The following is a 6,520-nucleotide window of genomic DNA, read 5'->3' on the forward strand; positions in this document are numbered from 1 at the left end:
GCTCCTGTAGAAGGTTGACATAATAGTGGTTGGTAGCCTTGCCTACTTCAGTCTTCTGAGGAAGTGCAGTCACAAGTGAGGAGATGTGTCCACAATAGGTCACGAGTTAAGTGAACTCCAAGGAGCACGGTCCTCTTCATTCTCTCTACTTCAGAGTTGTTAATGCGTAGTGGAGCATAGTCATTCCTGGTCCTCCTGAAGTCCACGATCCTTCGTCTTATCCATTTTGAGACTTGTTGTTACTTTTGCACCATTTCATGAGATTTTCCACCTCTTCTCTGTAGGGCGACTCATCTTTGTTGCTGATGAGGCCGACGACTGCCTCGTCATCTGCAAACTTGATGACGTTGTTGGAGCTGGATTTGGTGACTCAGTCGTGGGTCAGTAGCGTGAACAGGAGTGGACTGAGCGCACAGCCCAGAGGTGCTCAGCGTGACAGTGCTTGACATTCTGCTACTGATCTGAACAGACTGAGGTCTTTCCGTTAGGTATTCTTGGATCCATTTAATGGCTGATCTGATGATCATCTCCATCTATCCACCATTTCTCCATATCCCTTAATTCCCTTACTGTGTAGAAATCTATCCAACCTTGTCTTAAATATATTTACTGAGGTCACCTCCACTGTTTCAATCGGCAGCGAATTCCACAGTTTCACCATCCTCTAAAACAGTTTCTCCTCATCTCTGTCCTGAATCTTGAGGCTACATCTCCTAGTTCTGGTCTCCCTTTACCAAAGGAAACAACTTACCCACCCCTATCTTACCCTTGGGTGTACGAAGATTATGTAAGTACGTAGAAGCTGTTGTGGAAAACAGACAGTAGTCATCCCACTTTTCTGACCATTTCCCTGCTGCTTGTGAGACATAGACTTACGATCATGTCCACTAGAGGGAAGAGCTGATACAGCAAATGTCAAATAAAAAACAGCGTGTCAGGTCCAGCCTCAGATGCAGGGGTGTGGAGGGGTTTACGTTGGGCTGTCTTCTGTCTGGGTGTAGGTTGGTTGGATAGTGATTGGATTCCCAAATCTACCATTCACATCCATTTTAAATACTTCTAATGATCCAACACAAACACAGGAGGAAAAACCCAACACCCAACCCCAACCCACCAATTTTCCCCTGCAACCGTGTCTGCCTGTCCCGCATCGGACTTGTCAGCCACAAACGAGCCTGCAGCTGACGTGGACATTTACCCCTCCATAAATCTTCGTCCGCGAAGCCAAGCCAAAGAAGAGAATGATCCAACTAAACTTTTCCCCTCTCTGCTCCCCTGCCAATTGACAGAAAACAATCCTGATCCGTGCATCATTCTAGATCCTAATGATGACAATCCCTTGCCCTGTTGACCCATTCGCTCCATTCCTGTTAACCATTCTTTGGATTCAAGGACAGTTTCTTTCCTGCTGCTAGAATTGGACAGAATTTATTTTTTTCCAAAATGGTTGCTTGCTGAAAAAGTATTGGGAACAAGCTGAACACAAAGATAATTTCGGAATTGCAGCAGGAAGTTGGAAAAAACATGAAATGAACTTTTATTGAATTTAGCATTTTTAATGACTTAATGATCCTGACACATTCCATTGGTTCAACTGACTTAGATACGTTTAGCCACTGTTATTCGTTTGTACTCTGCATCTGATCCCTCTCCTGTCAGCGTCCAACAATAGTCGGCCGGCATTGATGGGTTCCATTTGCCTTGATACCGCTTTTCCATGGTCGCAGTGTCCTGGTGAAACTTTTCACCGTGTTTTTTATTGACTGCACCAAGATCAGCAAGGAACACAGAACATGAATTTTCAATGGACAAGCTGCATTTCATAGTTTAGTATGGTTGAAGTAGACTTAAAATATGACAGGAAATCAGAGGATATATCTAAAAAAAAATCAGTGCGAGATAGGAAAATTTTAAGCTGATTTTCGTGACCAGCAGCCCAAAATCCATAAAATAGACCCAAAAGAGTTCAAGAAGCAAAATCTTTTTTTAAACACTTTAATATTTAATATTAAAAAAAGACTATCAAAACCATTAATTGTTAAGATAATAATGTAAATATAAAGTTTGAATAAGATTGGGGGGGGGAAGATAAGGAAAAAAAAGGGGAAAAAAAGCTTTGTTACATTTTTGAAAAATATATAGTGTTTCTCTGGGGGCGGGGGGGCTAGGGAGAGGAAAAGAACTACTACCGCAAAATCTGTTGACGCTTGCGGTTATTACTGCAACCCAAATAGATAAGGGAGTTGTTTGGGAAGGAGCCAAAGACAACCCAATACAGGGGGGACTTTCATTGTTTTGGATAGGAATATTTCATGTGTTAATTTTAGCAGGGGTTTCTAGGATAATTTGTTTTTTAACTGTGTCGTCATGTATTGAAATGTACAAAAATAATTTTTAAAAATATTGAAAAAAAAGAAGCAAAATCTTCATTGTCCATGTTATTAGATTGTTGAATGAACATCTCATTGGTAAAATAAAATCCCCCTGTGCTTTTAACTGTAACTTTCTCAGTGCCCTGCTCTTTGTAGAAGTAATACTGTATCTGCACTTTCTTTTTAATTGTACTATCTGATTTGAGCTGCCTAGTGAAAAGCTTTCACTGTATCTTGCTACAGGTGACAATAAAACCTTCAGTTCAATGGCTGAAGGCCCAGTAAGACCTTGCAGGTAGGTCGGCAAGGCAGAAATACCGAAACTTGGTCTTGCAGCCTAGCTTTCCTTGTGAAAGGAGTCTAGCTTTTTGGTTCTCATTTCTGAGATCGGCATGCTTGTGCCTTTCATGTGGTCCCAGCCTGATCTTTGTGGCAAAAGACTCCCTGCAAACCTTGCAGACAAAGCTTTCCTCTTCCTGTGTCTGCTCCCTTGCATTTGCCAAAATGTTCAAGGGCTACGCCATTACTCAGCTGGCCTCTTCATTGCCCTCTCCCTCCTGCTCCACACCCACCAAGGTCATCCTGTGCTTTTTCTCTCTATTTAAAATGCTTCACAGCTTCCAAAGCCCCAAATTGTGGAATCCTCTCTTGAAACTTTTCTGCTTTTCCACCTTTCCATCCTCATATGGAAGGGATGAACTCACCAAATGACATTTTTTTCCAAAATAAACTTTATACGCAATAAAAAATATTCACAAAGTAAAACAGTACAAAATCTTTTTACATTTTTGGTGTTATGTTCTGATAAACATATCACTACTGTAGATTATAGTCAACTATTAATAAATACCATGGACTACTTTGACCCCCCCCTCCTCCCAGATGTTTGAGAGGCCTCCCCTCAGTCTGAGCCCCTCAATGCCCAGTGGCAGAAAGGCCCTAGACTGTGGTCCTTCCCCCAAAGTGTTCATGCGTTGGCTGCGCCAGGCCTCAATGCATCTCTCAGCACGTATCCCTGCAGCCTGGAATGTGTCAGTTGGCAGCATTCCCTCACTGACATCTCACTGTGCTGGACGACCAACAAGATTTGGGAGACCAAAGAGCGTCTTTCACCGAGTTGACGCTGTTCCAGCGATGCTAGATGTCTGTCTCTGTGTGCGTTCACGGGAACAGCCCGCAATACAGAGTGTCCTCTGTCACGCTGCTGCTGGGGTTAAACCGTGACAAGGACCCTTGTCTCCTTCTCCACACACTCTTAACAAATCCACAGTTTGCAAAGAGGTCAGAATCAGAATTTATTGTCATGTACAAGTTGCAAAATTTTACGTTTTGAAGCAGTGCCACAGTGCAAACATTCATATAAAACATCTTACAGAAAATGAATAAAGGTGCATGAAAAGTCAAAGTTTGGCAGAGTCTTTGGTTTATTGATCATTCAGGAATCTGATGGTAGCAGGGAAGAAGCTGTCCTTGTGCCACTGAATGCTCATCGTTAGGCTCCTGTACCTTTTCCTTCATGGTAGGAGAGTGAAGGCAAGGCCTGGGTGGTGGGGGCCCTTGAGGATAGAGGCTGCTTTCGTAATACACCGCCTTTTGTAGATGTTCTCGACAGAGTGAAGTCTTGTGCCCATGATGTCGCAGGCTGAGTTAACAACCCTCTGGAGTGTTTTCCTGTCCTGAGCGTTTCCACCTCCATACCAGCCAGAATGCCAAAAGGTGGGCGATTGTCTCCTCCCTGTCACGGTCCTCTTGAGGGCGATGTGCATTGTGTGATGAAGTCCCAGACGTACAAGAAGGATCTGACTGAGGTGACTCCTTTCACTACCAGCCAGCCCAGGTCCTGGAGCTTTTGAGTGAGTTTGGCATTGAAGCATTTTGCCAGTTTATCTGTTCAGGGAATCACTCCACAGTATCCATCAAGTAATTATCCCTCATTGACTGTGGGACAATCCATACTGACCACTGCCTGATAGACTTGTAGTCAAAGGTGTTTGTCTGGAAGAACCTTTTCATGAAGGATGTGGCAAGGTCAAATTGATTGGGTTACCGCGTGGCAATAGGGCCAGGCTCATCATGATTGGCAAGTGGTTAGCGCAATGCTATTACAGAACCAACAACCCGGGTTTGAATCCAGTGCTGTCTGTAAGGAGCTTTTGTACGTTCTCCCTGTGTCAGGGTGGATTTATTCTGCGTGCTCTGGTTTCCTGCCACCATTCAAAACATATGTGGGTTGTAGATTAATTGGGTGTAACTGGGCAGCATGGGCTAGTGGGCTGAAAGTACCAGTATGGTGCTATATGTCTAAATTTAAAAATGTAACATTTAAATTTTAACAATTGGGTTTTGGTACCCTCATAACCTGGTTTCACGCACAGCTGGTTGCAGCCACACATTAATGTAGTCATCAGGATGAGAGCCTTACCCCGCTGTCAAATTACTTGTACACGGCCACCCCACGGACCTGTTACATCCGAGATCTGCAGATAAACCAAAAGATGGCTCAGGTGACCACCATGGCGGAAGCACAGGGGCAAGTACAGCAGGTACCGAGAACACCTCACACCTGATGACCTGTTAATGAGAGGGAGTGCCACTCCCACACAGCCAATTTCAGCTCAGACTAGCTTTTGTTACGTGCTTCGGCCCCTCCAAACCATATCCTCATTTTACTCTGCGAAAGGCACTGTACAAAGGCGAGCCTTTCCCACGGGACATCAAAGTCAAGTAACCTGAACCACCAGCACCAATTTTAGAATCAGAGAACACCACAGCACAGAAACAAGCTCTTTGCCACCTCTCCGTCCATGCCAAACTATTATTCTCCCTAGTCCTGTTGGCCTGCACCCACACCATCGGTGTAGATAAAGGGTTAAGTCTTTCAGACCTGACTTATGCTGAGGTTTGGGAATCAAGATTCAATATTCCTTTATTGTCATGTAATTAAAAACAATGTAATATTACACAAGTTTGTTTTTGTCTGCCATAACGTGTACAGATTTGTCATCGGTAGAAATTGACTGAAACGCCTCTTACAATCAGACAAAGAGATGCAAAAGAGAGTCCCTCAGAGTCATTGAGTGTCCAGAGATTTGCCTCCAGAGCTGCTGTTGCCTCCGCAGCCGCACAGACTCCAGTTAGATTTCAGATTTGTTGTCAGAGTACATACATGACATCACGTACAACCCTGAGATTCTCTTTTTCTGTGGTCCAGGCAGAATTACTACTCATTGGTAGTGCAAAATAAACTGTACACAATGTAAACAAATAAAAAAATGTAAACAAACCGACTGTGCAATACAGAGAGCAGAAAAATCAATAAAGTCCTTAAATGAGTCCCTGTTTTTTTTTTAAATTGAGTTTGTTGTTGAGGAGTCTAATGGTGGAGGGGGAGCAGCTGTTCCTGAACCTGGTGGTGCAAGTCTTGAGGCACCTAGACCTCTTTCCTGAGGACAGCAGCGAGAACAGAGCATGTGCTCAATCCTTGATGATTGCTGCTGCTCTCCGATGGCAGCATTCCCTGTAGATGTTCTCTTTAGTGGGGAAGGTTTTGCCTGTGATGTCCTGGGCTGGGTCCACTACATTCTGGAGACCTCAGGCCGTGATGCAGCCGGTCAGCACACTTTCTGCCAAAAAATCTGTCGAAACTTGCCAGGATTTCTGGTGTCACACCAAACCTCTACAAACTCCAGTCCAAACCATCCGCAGCCTGAGTTCCAAATCCGAACCTCCAACACGATCAGGAAGCCTTCAGCACCCTCTCACATCCCGGTTCAATACCCGGTACCCCTCCGCCAGTCTCGAGCCAATCTCTAGCTGTCCGCCGCTTGGTGTGAATCCTTCAACCGCAGTAGCCAGCAGCCCGCAGCCTGCACAGGTTCCTTGGCTTGAGTTGCCAACAGTCCGCCGCCGGTGTGCTCTTAAGACTCACTTGTCAACGCCATGGTCACATCTGACTTTGAAGAAGGGTGGGGGAGATCCTCCTGGGGTCTGGGGAACACCACTAGATAACCTGGTCATTATCACATAACTATTTGTGAGAGGTTGTGTGCCTGAATTGGCTGCCAACCTTCAGACACAACACCAGAGGCTGCACTGCAGTGGTGAAAAATTGGCTGTTGGCAATGCCCAGGTGCCACATGAATGCAGCT

The sequence above is a fragment of the Narcine bancroftii genome, chromosome 2 (genome assembly GCF_036971445.1).
Source record: "Narcine bancroftii isolate sNarBan1 chromosome 2, sNarBan1.hap1, whole genome shotgun sequence".
Lineage (NCBI taxonomy): Eukaryota > Metazoa > Chordata > Chondrichthyes > Torpediniformes > Narcinidae > Narcine > Narcine bancroftii.